This window comes from Aplidium turbinatum, chromosome 1 (assembly GCF_918807975.1).
Source record: "Aplidium turbinatum chromosome 1, kaAplTurb1.1, whole genome shotgun sequence".
NCBI classification, from domain to species: domain Eukaryota; kingdom Metazoa; phylum Chordata; class Ascidiacea; order Aplousobranchia; family Polyclinidae; genus Aplidium; species Aplidium turbinatum.
Window position 1 is genome coordinate 23398814 of NC_137472.1, and position 13290 is coordinate 23412103.

At 37.1% G+C, this 13290-nt stretch overlaps 1 protein-coding gene and 1 pseudogene across 1 annotated transcript in view; one reads left to right on the forward strand and one right to left on the reverse strand.

Moving 5' to 3' along the window:
• Nucleotides 1-13290, reverse strand: part of LOC145770349 (protein PAT1 homolog 1-like) — a 188751-nt gene that overhangs the window by 156482 nt on the left and 18979 nt on the right. The gene's annotated exons all lie outside the window — the stretch shown is intronic.
• Nucleotides 3818-4647, forward strand: LOC145775498 (uncharacterized; annotated as a pseudogene).

Sequence of the window (13290 nt, forward strand, 5' to 3'; positions counted from 1 at the left end):
GCTTAGTGTCGTGTTTATATTAACAAATAGGTCGCAAACCGAATTTATTAGAAGCGCTGCTTGAAAGGATTAGCTTTACGCACGCAGTACACCTAGTCGTAAAAATTTTGATATTGTTAGCTCATAATTGGAACTGTTGGAAAACAAGCCGATTCATTTCCTTTTCGTGCGAGTGAACAACAACGATCAAGACAGTGAAGTTATCGAAATAAAACGCAAAAAATCATGATCTCAAGCAGAGTGAAAACCCGGTATCAGTTTTATTAACCTCGTTTCGCTAATTACTTACTTTCAAAGCGTTGACAACGGCGAAGTGTTTTCTCTTCTGTTTTTTATCGAAAGTCTTTATAGTCTTTTATTGAATACAGTAGGCTATACTCGAGTAAAGGTCGAGATGTTCGCAAGTGATTTTCACCTCAAAAAGACAAGTTCAACTAACATGGGACAAGCTGTTGTCTCCAGCTCAGCAATTTTCAAAATGAACGCACTAAAAATCATTGTCGACGTAGATTACGGATTGTGAAATCGCGTCGGCTTAAGTGAAAGTTTTGAATACGTTTATTTGCAGTGATTCAAACTTAATTTTCAAATTCAATGATTTCTTGTCAATTCTAAACTTTATGCACTTGTTGAGCAATATGCAAAGCTCACGAGACAAAACAGAAAGAGGAGATCATTTTTTTATTTTTGCGTGTAGGATATAATCGTTCTTATTATTACGTAACATTCCATGATCGTTAAAGTCGATGTCAAACCTTAGCGGTCGCATAAAACAATGATGTCAGGTTAGCTAGGTGATAATAGCGGTAAGAGACGTCGTTAATGCAGGCAATATCTGCGACCAAGACCATTAAACACCTTTTCTTTTTTCGGTTTTCAATTTAATTCTCACACATTGCAAAAACAATGCGTTCTGTTGAATCACAATTGATGTCACAGCGGGAAGACCTCGTTGAAAATAGCGCGTCTAATTTAGCTGGTTTACTTAATATTGCAGTGAATAGTTACGTGACTATTCCAGCAGTACTCTACCATCTACTTTGAAATTTCCATACCGTATGAGATAGCCATGCGATCAGCTGCTGTTTTGCGGCCAAGAGCAACGTAGGCTTTTCTTGCTTTCGGCATTCTTTAAGTCCGTTTAAATTATCTAAATCTCCTTCGCGAAGTGTTTTATATTTGAAACACCACTTGTCATCACCATTTTTGTTGCCCCTCAACCATAAATTTACGGGGGGCGCCGGCCCCCCCTGAAGTCGGCGCGTATGTTTCTTTCAACTTAATAACTTACTTCGGTCACAAGCACGTTTTAACGTTCGCGTTTTGTCGCTTCTACCTTTTTTACACCTTTGCTATGTTGACGTGTATTGTTTTTCATATGATGGTCAGAAATAAAAACAACTGAACTGACATGACGAATTTTAATTTAATAGTTCAAACATTTTATTTTTATTCCTTTCTGCACAATTTCAACGTTTAGCGACGTTAAAACTATGTAAAAACGGCAATTATAATTAGGCTACGGTACCCGATAATTTCCTTTTAAAAATTTCAAAAACTCGCCGAATAGGGCACTCGCCGAAAAAGGCTCTCGCCGAATAGGGAACTCGCCGAATCGGACTAGTCGAATCGGACTCGCCGAATCGGACTCGCCGAATAGTAGCAGACCCGTCGAAACTATAGATGGTGACTTCAAAATGTTATACGGCAAAAATATTGATGTTCCTGACTTCATTGTTCTTTTATGAGAACGTTGCTTTTCTGGTTCTTTAAAAATGTTATCACTTGGAACTTCTGTTACCAACTGATGATCGTGTTCTTCGTCACTGTTCTCAGTGGTGACGGTTGACTTAATTTCCTTTCTTTCTCGTTCTTGTTGAATTCTTGTTGTCTCTTCGGCTTTTCTCTTCCTTGCTTTGCTTTCTGTTTTGGCTAAAACTTTGTCAGGTCCTCTCATTGACTAAAGCTATTTGATCACTCAGCATCGACTGGAAGAATTTTTTGTCATCATTTACAATCATTTCCATCACATTTACAATCATTTCCATCACATTTCTCGGCCAAAATTTCATGGTTTGTTCAAGCTGATCTTTGTAATTTTTACTTCTTGTCTTTGGTTTTCGTTTTAATCTATCTTTTACTCCATCACCATCATAATTCGTTGTCGGTTTGTTCCCCACTAGTGGGGGTGGCCGATTGTTTCCGCGCAGCAATTGTTTTAATCCCTTTTCTCCATTTCACCCTGTCTCTTGCATCTTCCTCCTTCAGTCCGACTTTTTTAAATTCATCCTTCACTTGTTGTTTCCACGTTCTTCTTGGACGACCGCGTTTCCTCTTCCCATCCACCTTTAGATCTAGTGCCTTTCTAAGAAAACTTCCTTCCTCCCTTCTTATCACATGTCCATACCATCTATACTTCAATCTTGAGTATGTTTTTCATGCCTGAAAATAGTTTTAATACCTCATCTGACATCTTATTTGGAGATAAATTTGGTGTGCGTGCTCTTGCATAGAATGGAAGAACCTCTTGAACTGTTAAATTTGCTGCATCTCTTGCATTTGTCCCTGATTCATTGTGATTACCTAAAAAGCAGAGCAGGACCTGCTTTGCGGTAGGTAGACAGGTAGACGACTACCTTTTATTTGTTTATCATCAGCACATGGGATTGTCTCCAGAATGAAGAAGCGTCGGTCTGCAGTTTGTCTAGTGCTAGTCACTTTAAACATAATATTGGCCTAAACTAAAGCAATAAATCTGACAAAATACAGTATATATAATACAATAACAATCGAGTAATGACTACAAAGATGTAAATTTTTACAAAGATGTTCTATTATCTCTTGGCTAACCATTCGATGTTACGGTTGGATTAATCTGTGGGTATAATTATTATGATGTCGCATGTACATTAATATAAAAACCGTAAAACACCATTTTTGGCAATATCTCTTTTTCTAACGGAAATAGACCTATACAATGTTAGAAAGACTAATATAAATATGAGGTTTCTAGTCATTTTGAGCTATAAATCAACTCTCTTGCCCAATTATAACTGTAGATACTGTAAAATCGTGATTATCGGGGCGAGCGAGGGGGTTCAAAACTTTGGGGGTGACCTGCTACCCCTAAACATTGTTTATTTTTCCTAAAATTTTAACAGATTGTTTTATACCCCTAACCTCCTCACCAAAAAAAAGTAAGGGTGAAACATCCATGTAAGGGGCACCAGCCGCACCCTTTCCGGCTATCGAAAAAGAAGCTACAGCAATCATTGAAGCCGTTCGAAAATGGGCCCATTTTTTAAAGGGTCGCACCTTTTCACTTGTCACCGATCAGCAATCAATCTCGTATATGTTTGATAGACGCAACCGTGGGAAGATCAAAAATAACAAAATTTTGTTGTGGCGTCTAGAGCTAAGCCAGTTTCATTACGAAATCCGTCACAAGCCCGGAAAAGAAAACATAGCCCCTGATGCACTATCAAGAGTGTCTGCAACTCTGAGCCCTGGAAAAGACTTGCTTTCTTTACATGAATCACTTAGACATCCAGGATATGTTAGATTGTATCACTTTATTCGATCCCGCAACTTGCCGTACACCAGCGAAGAGACTAAAGCAATCTGCAACCAATGCCAAACTTGTGCTGAACTCAAACCACGTTTTTACAAACCACCAAGAGGAACTCTTATCAAAGCTACGCACCCATGGGAGCGACTATCTGTTGATTTCAAGGGTCCTGTTAAAGGTTTGAAGCCCTATCTGTTAGTGATTGTAGATGAATATAGTCGCTACCCATTTGTGTTTCCATGCAAAAGAATGTCTTCCGAGTCCGTCATTGATTGTTTAACTAACTTATTTTGCCTGTTTGGTTTCCCTGCTTACATCCACAGCGATCGAGGAACTGCTTTCACTAGCCGAGAGATCAAAGATTTTCTTTCTACGCGTGGAATAGCTACTAGTTGCTCATCACCTTACCATCCTCAAGGAAATGGACAGTGCGAAAGGACAAACCAAACGGTATGGGAAACAATAAAACTTCTTTTGAGAACGCACCATGTTCTGGAGGACGATTGGGAGAAAGTCCTTCCACAGGCTTTGCCTTCTATTAGGTCATTGCTATGTGTCGCGACTAATCAAACGAGAGGTTATTCTCATTTGCACGACGAGCCATGTATGGCATGGCAATGCCTTCGTGGCTTTTGGACTCCGGTAAAACAGTTTTATTGCGACGCTTTGTGCGTAATAAAGGTGAACCTGTCTGTGATCCAGTAATATTACTCAGTGCGAATCCTACTTATGCTCGTGTACGATATCAAAGTGGAAGAGAGGCGACTGTTTCGACCTCGGATTTGACACCCTCTCCTCAAACTGAGGTTGATGCAGAAGAACGCCTTTCTACAACGACGGATCTTACCTTAAATGTGCCGGAAGAACCTGAAATCCATAACATACTAACAAACGATTATAACACGCCGTCAACAGACGCTCCTTCGAATTTAACTACTGACGTTCGCGAAGGCAGTAGGCCTACTTGTGATATTACAAACCCGATCACATCAACTAATGAAGGGTTTACCGACAACAGTACACCTATCTTGAGACGTTCTACTAGAATTCGAAAGTCACCAGAAAGATATGGCTTCTGAGTCAACATCTTGTCTGGTCCTTTTCGAAATTCATTTGGCGGGGGAGAATGTGGTGTAGCGCGTGTCGTCACGCACCACATCTCTCTTGCCGACAGCGCAGTGTGGGTTTGTCGATTGCCTGACTTGGCTTCTCTTGGTGTCTTTCGTGTTGGTTCATTCTCTAGTTTTCAGTTAACAGTGTAGCAGTGCAATCGACAGTTTAAGTAGAGTCTTGTTTTAGTTTGTCATTTAATACTTTCTGTTAACATTCTTTAAAGCTAGTTTTCAATTGCAGGATATTCACGTTTTAAGTTTATTAAAGCCTACTTTACTGAAATGAGTTTGTTGGTTTCAATGTAGGTCATGTCAGACTGTAATGACGCTGATGGAATTCAAGAAAAACTCGACTCTGGTGAAATTGCAGCATTGTGTAAGATGTTAAATGATAAAATGGAAGCGATGTTAGCAAAGTCTCGAACAGCAAAATTATGGATATTGTACCTGAGGTACATCGCCACAATAAAGAGATACATTATTGCAGAGCGTATGTCGAACTGGTCACTTCATTTAGAAGCTACCAAAGAAATGCTGAATTTGTTTGCAGCTACAGGCCACATAAACTACGCCAAGAGTTCCCGGCTGTATCTACAACAAATGATGGCGCTACCAGAAACACATCCTTGGTTGCATGAAATGTTCCAAAAAGGTTTTCATGCAGTTCGCAGGTCAGAGCGTTATTGGGCAGGATTATGGTCTGATCTTATAATTGAACAAACGCTGATGAGATCTATCAAAAGCTGTGGCGAGCTTACGCGAGGTAGAGGAATGAGTGAGGAAGTACGACATCTCTGGGTTCTTAGTATGAGTCAAAGTGCTCAGGTTCATCAAGCAATGACTGACGTCCTTGGTCTAACAGTTAAATCGAGTAAACAACATGTCGAAATGGGCATGGCTAAACGTTCCAGGGATTACACAGATTGCGATATCTTTCTGGAATGGCTGCAACAAAGGATTCCATTTTTGTATGAAGACAAAAATCTGCACTCCCTTTCTCTTGGTTTGGTTTCTGCTGATGATGATGATGTAAACTGCGACAGAGCAGAAGAGATTGGGCAAATGATTCAAGAAAAACTTAATGATGTCCCGATACTGGAATGCAAGATAAAGCGTAAAGACCAAATACAGCCCATTATTGCCTTGCAGAGCAACGACAAGTTACGCAAAGATTTACATGTTGTAATAAACCCTACTATGCTATTTACCAGGTTGGTAGCAGTGGCAAAAAGAGAAAAAGAACAGATCGAGGAGTTTTTTGCATTTGAACTTACGCAAGAGCCAATGTCACTGTTCAAACAAGGCTTGATGAGAAAAGCAGATAAGCCTTCATTACGTAAGGCGTTAATGAAGGATGATGTATCTATAGGAAGGGATCGGCTGCCAAGTGATTCTCTGTTCATTGTTGATGGTGGTGCACTATTGCATAGAGTGCGGTGGATAAAAAATGCTACATTTGAGGAATTGTCTCGACACTATGTCAATTACGTTCGACAACATTACAATTCTTGCATTATCGTCTTTGATGGGTATGATGGACCAAGCACGAAATCTAATGAACATATACGCAGAACTGGTGGTGGAAAACAGTGTCCAACAGTTGATGTATTCGGATGCAACAAAGTACCCTTTCCGCAAGATAGATTTCTTACAAATGTAGAAAATAAAGTACATTTCATCAAATTTCTTGGACTGCAGCTTGAAGCAGATGGACAAACTGTGAAGATTTGTAAAGGAGATGCTGACACAACTATCGTGTCAAAAACATTACAGCAAGCTGAATCGACCGCAAAAGCTGTTGTAACAGTTGCTGATGACACTGATGTTGCAATGATGCTTCTCTACCATTGGCGAGAACACCATGGCGATGTAATTTTCTTTCAAGAAAAAGTTGACAGAGGCTGGAATCTCACTGTTCAGTGTGTCACCAATGGGATTCCATAAGGGAACATATCCTTTTTGTTCACGCTTTCTCCGGTTGCGACACAACATCAGCATCATTCGGTAAAGGGAAAAACAATCTCCTGGCGTTGATCGCGAAGAATGAGATGCTGCAGTTAATTTCCGATACAATGAGTAACGTTTGGGCAGAACAAAAGGAAGTTGGTGAGATGGCTATCAAAGCATTTCAAATAATGTATGGTGGAAAAGATAAAGAAAGTTTATGCAAACTCAGGTGAGAGTCTGCATGCAGGCTTCTTGTAATATTTCAAAAGCAGTTACCAACCATAACGTAGATAGATGTTATGGAAACTGTTTCTAAATGATATAATGTAAATAATTAGTTGTGTTATAAATGAAATGATTTGTTTTACGATTCCTCTTTAAGGTATCGGAAGTATCTTGAAATGTGTTGCAAAGGCAAAGTTGAACCAGAAAAGATGCCACCGACAGAACGATCTGCATTTCTACATGGCTTACGCGTCCACTTGCAGATATTTTCTTGGAAGATGTTAGAAGATGACGAGGTAGGTTATGGTTTCATTGACTACAGTCAGTGCTGTTATAGCGTTTCCATTTTTATTATGAATTGCTCACAAATTGACTGATTTTATTACCCTAACTTGTCCTTATTCAGGTGTTACGATTAGATCCAAAGAATTGGGGCTGGAAATATAAGAATTCCACTATGATGCCGGTAAAGACCGATAAGGAAATAGCTCCCCAAACCCTCCTAAAGATTATTAGATGTAAATGCAAGGTAACCTCAAAAGCACCATGTTCTTCAAATCTGTGTTCCTGCAAAAAGCATGGGCTCAATTGCCTTCAATCATGTGGAGATTGCCATGGCGAATTATGTGAAAACAAAAAGGTACGACATTTTTATAGGAGTTGAATGGGTAAACTGGTAACTGCTATTCAAACAATATGCCACTATTCAAACCACTGTTTTGACTAGTAGAAAATTTGGATGCCTGAATTGTGATGATTCATTCGCATCCAACGTTTATATTACTATTAAAGGTTGCAATCGGCATACTATATAATCGTCGAGACTTAACCTGATTTATTTAATCGCTTCTTTTCAGGAAACGATATGTGACGATATGGACGACCTAAGTGAAGAGGATGACAACGTGTTTGAAACTCTACATTTCTAACCTCGTTCAATATTTGTTTTAACGTTCAAGTTTTTTCGTTTTAAGTCCATTCGAAAAAAAATCCTTAAGTGAATAAAATTATCGCTTTTGGTACTATTATACGTTAGCTTATCATGTAATATTTTGTTAACACGTTCACTGCCGACAACTAGATATCTAGTGACATTATGAGGCAATTTGACGGCACATGACGTCATAATGCCCCAAAAGGGCTTGATGTGTTGCCAATCTAGGTCTCTGGTGAGTTGCTTTAATTTTAAACCCCAAAAAAAATATTTTTACCCCAGATCTCGATTTGATCCCCTTCAAATTCTTGAAATCAAATATAAATAAAAAAGCCAATCAAGTGTGAAATACATCAAATCCAGCAGTCGATTTTCGATTTCGAGGTCCAAGTCCAACTCAGTAAGTCAGTAATCTGTATGTTAGACTGAGACATTCCTGGACTATAGGCTACCCAGTATGTTTAGTCAAATGAAGTGCATAGATCAATGCAGGTAGGTTATGATGTAGCAAGGTTATTGAATAATTATATTATTTTGCTAAGGTTTAGGTTAATTTAATTATTTAGGGTCAGTAGACTACTACTGTACTGTACAATCTACCTGTACCCTATCTAGCTGCCAGCAAGAAAGTATTTTTTTTTATGAAGATAGGTATGATGACATTGTTTGTTTTCTATTGAAACAGGTTTTTACTAAGTCACTTTGAAACTTTCAATTAAACCATTTTTCAATCAAATTTTTAAATAATTTTTCAATAAAATACACCATTGGTTGATTGAACAAACTGACAATATGGGTATATCAAATGCCTTGGAGTTGCTACTGAATGAAGAAAGTGACATGGAGTATGAAAGTGGGGACAAATCATCCTATATACCAGGTAAGTTAAAAAAAACTGAAGCACTTATTTTTTTTTAAAGTTAGGTTTTTAGTCTAAGTTCTGATTCTGCTGTTGTTGGTTGAAAAATGTATAAAAATAGTCCGAAATCAATGCAAACAACAAATAAAATGCCAAAATTATTTGAAACTCCATGATTAACACAAATTTTTAACATCAATAGATGGGGTCATAAGAGAAGAAAGAGCGGAGCAGGAAATCGAGGTATTGCATGCAATGGAGATTGATGATGAGGAAGACACACCAACAAATTTAACAACCAGCATACCAAACTCGACCTTCAATGCATCAACCCCAATCACCAGCTTGGTTATTTTTCGCCACTGTATTCAATTGCATTTTTTGTAGGCAGTGAATCAACTTGCTTGTAGGCTATGACTTGATTCATATTTTATGTTTCATGTCCTATTGCATTTTGTAAAGAATGACATTGCTTTTCAGTCTTGCCTATTTAGGATAAAAAGCATTGTTTCAAAATAAACTATACATTACGTAATTTGTTATTGTACTGTACTAGGTAATTTATGTTCATAGTAAGCTTGCTGATTACCTCTTGTTTTGTCAGTTGCAATTTAATTTAAAACTGAGGACAACAGGGAATGCTTTCATTCATTATCTGTGAAGGTGAAAACAGTATAGTTTTCAAGACATTTGCTTGACATGAGTTTAGTACCTTCATTTTGGTCTCTTTATTTTTTTATTACATTCACCAGGCGTTCCAACCATTTTGCTCCTAAACTTTACTTTTTCATGCAGTATCTATGAAGTCAGTTTGCATAGGATCTCATTTCAATTTGTCAATTGAAACATGTCCAATGATTCATGTGCAGTTACCAGTTGCTTACTGCAACCAGAAGAAAATCTCTTGTTTCACTTGATACTTACTTAATTTCAGTTTGGTTAGGGTTTATTTTTAGCCTAAGCTAAAAACCAAAGCATTTTAGCTTAGGCTAAAAACCAAAGTATTTTAGCTTAGGCTAAAAATTTATGTCTTATTTTACTAATGTGGACGTTTGTCAACTACTAGTTGATTTTATTTGATGTGTCAAATAAATTTTATCCAATGTTTAACTTTGGGTGCTTTTTAGTTTTGAATAGTTAGCCTAGGCTATTCAATATAAAAGTTGTTACATCAAAACAAAATTCTTCACATTCAGATGCTGTAACACAAAACATTCCAAGGATGTTTCAGATCAACAAACTATTTTCCAAAGTTCTGGTTAGAAGTTTGTTTGAAAATAAGTATGTATTGTTTTGCACAGCCTAACAGACCGAGTTCAATTTCAGTACCCTACCCTAGTAGGCCTAATCAGCCAGCATAAATTGTCGGTTCTACATTGCTTCAACGTCGGAACCATGTAGAAAAAGAAACTTTTGCTGACTGGGAAGTTGAAACTAAGAAACCTTGAGATGAGCGCTTTGATATATTTCAAGCACCCAGTTAGCCTAACAGTTCATTTTTACATTGATTCAACATTATGAATACGTTGAATTAGCCTATCGGTTCTTTACATTGATTTCACGTCTGAATACATTGATTCAATGAAAAATAAAGTGATTTGCTGACTGGCGCGGCGCGATTGAAACTGCAATAATATTTTTGCTGATTGTCCGCAACATTGATTTGCACCGAAACTCCAAAGTGTATTTCTGTGTTTTGGCAACACATTTTTTCGTTACCATGGGAACAAATGCAAAAGGGGATTTCCAAAAAAAAGCTCAAAACGCCGGCAGTCAAAGTGTTAATGTCACTTTGTTTAAAGTCAAATATTATATAGTTGTTATTGAGTACCTACCGGCTTATTAATTGTGACAAAAATAATATCATATTTTAAAGAAGCCGTAGTATGACGATCCTTCTAAAAAATACTCAAATTTTGTTTTTCCGCCAATTTAACAAAAAACAAAATGGCAGATTTTCAAAAATGGCGAATAACTTTTTTTCATCAAAAGATTTTCACGGGGATTTTTTTTTGGTCAATGTACATAATCAACAGAAACAATGTGCAAAATTTCAGCTTTACACCAATTAAGTCAAGGTTCGGCCCTTTTTTTCGCTTCAACGACTGGACTACCTGTACAACTGAACAAATTTCTTTGACATGACATACGCGCCGAAAAAATGTCCGAAAAGAATATAGTCAATTCGGTCAAAATGTGCGAAAAAATATATAGTCAACTCGGTCAAAATGTTCGAAAAAAATAATGTTGTAGCTAGTCAGGAAGTGCAAATGTTGGTTTGTATCAGCTACTTGAAAGGAAATATTTGCATTAGAAAACATGACCGAAATAAGTAAAAAATGACCAAATTTGTTTCAAGTCATTTCGGACAAACGACCGAAAAGTCTCAGCAAAAAAAAAAACAAGATCCGGCTAGTCCGATTCGGCTAGTTTCCTATTCGGCTACAGTTTTGAATTGTATTTTGTATTTTATTCCACAATATCGTTTCTTTTGCATTCCAACAAAGAAAAATAAATTGAAATGAAATTTAGCACAAAATGTTTGAACTATTAAATTGAAATGTTTGCTCACATAAAATCGACATGTATCCTATGTCACTGTCTGTATGCAAACTTAGAATATATTAGAATCCTCAACTATTTCAAAATTCCAAATCCAACTACGCCTTCTGTTTATTTAAAGAATGTTGAAATTTATTCCACAATATCGTTTCCTTTGCATTCTTGCATTTTATCCAGCGTTTACCTTTGAGTGCCTTGCCAGACGGCAAAATCCGTCATTTTTGCTACACTCGACTGTCGAGAAACATAAAGGATGAAGTTAAAAAATAAGTGGCAGTTTAGAATAAACCTGGGTTTCGGCGTCACATGACCTGGAATTCCTTTGGTTACTTCCTTCGTTAGAAGTTATGAATATAGAACCAGGGATATCTATAACTACGGGATTGGAAACTCTGCAGAACTGAAGCCACTTTTATACACCAGTAGGGTCACTATTCTTTATATGCCGCTGTTATAAAGGTTTACTTTACATAAATTGAACTCAAAGGGCAGCAAGTAGTAAACAAACAAGGAAAAGTGTAATAATCAATGTACCTGCCATAAAATGTAGCCTTGCCTGTTTTGTTTATTTGTTTGTATTCCATTGGTGCAGTCGTGTTGTATTTTGTTTTCTGCTTAAAAAAAACTCCACAATGACTAGGCCTATTGGCTTTAGTTCTTGTGATTGATTTCTTGATGGGTTGGTTTGTAAACAAGATGATCAATTGATCATGATACATCACATTTCACTGATTGCTGAACACTTTTCATTCACTTTTGATCCGTTTGCACTACGCACAGTGCTAAAGAACAACAGTAGGCAATATTTCGATTCGTTGCATTCATTTATTCTTCAATTTATCGGGTTTTTTTCTAGCAAATTAAATATGGTGAATCCCCTAACCACGATTTTTTTTTTTGAAGCACGAAATGTTTTTCATCACCCACTCTTTAATTCTGAAGATATATTTTTTTGGTGGTAATCCACTTCTAGCTACTTGCGTCTACCTTACAAAACAATTTATTTCAGGCGAAAATTCCATCAACTTCGGAAATACGGAAGAAGATCGTGAATTGGGAGCATGATTTTCGTGGAAAGGGAAAAATCCCTAATGCGTAAATGCGCAATTGGAGAAATTCGTGGATACAACTAATCTTTCAATTGCACGTTTATTTTGGAATAAATTTGCTTCCATTTGACATGGTTAGCTCCTGCATACCTACTGATTATTTTCACATAGTTTCATCCGAAAAAAAAAACAAACCTTGGCGTAATGGATCCCGAAAACGATGTTGGTCTGTAGGAAAATATGTATAAATTACCGCGGATCCGCAATTTTCCTAATTCTTATTTATTTATTGAAAAAATATCAATCCAAACATTTTAAACACTTGAGAACACAATAGCAGTAATGACATTACTCATCAATTGATTGATTGAATCTTTATTCGAGACGTACTATGGCATCATAGTTAGTGCATTGCCATTTGTTGCCTTTAACTCTTTCGCGGCCACGGACGTATATACTCGTCTTGGGATTTTTGCCATGATGACCAAGGTCGTATCCATACGTCCAAGGTAAAGGGTGTTTCAGGCAAAACAATGCCTTATAAAGACTGTAAATTACGTAAACTTTTTTGCTTAATATTTTCCAAATTTGTCCATATTCATTCTGCTGTATCTCCTAAAGCATTGCGCGCAGAAACGAAGTAAAATTTTTCTCATGTGCAGAATTGTTTTCGCATTATATTAAACTTTGAAGTAAGATTAGTTTTTGCATTAACCTACATATATTTTCATATTATTGCATCATGCTTGGGTAGCAAAGATTATAATGCAGTACACTTTTCTGCCAATTTTAAATCTTTTTAGAAATTAGAAAAAATATCGTTTGGAAAGTTGCTAATTGTACATTGAATGTTTTAAATTTTACGGCAAAGCGTTGCATCTTCGGGTAGCTGAAGATGTATGCTTTCATTTCATGTCAAGATTGTGCGTCTACCTTGTTCATATGAGATGTTATTACGGTGTAAATACAAAAGATTTTTGTGAAAAATGTCTGGTTATTTAGATTAAACGTCTCAACCTCGGTGGTTGCGAAAA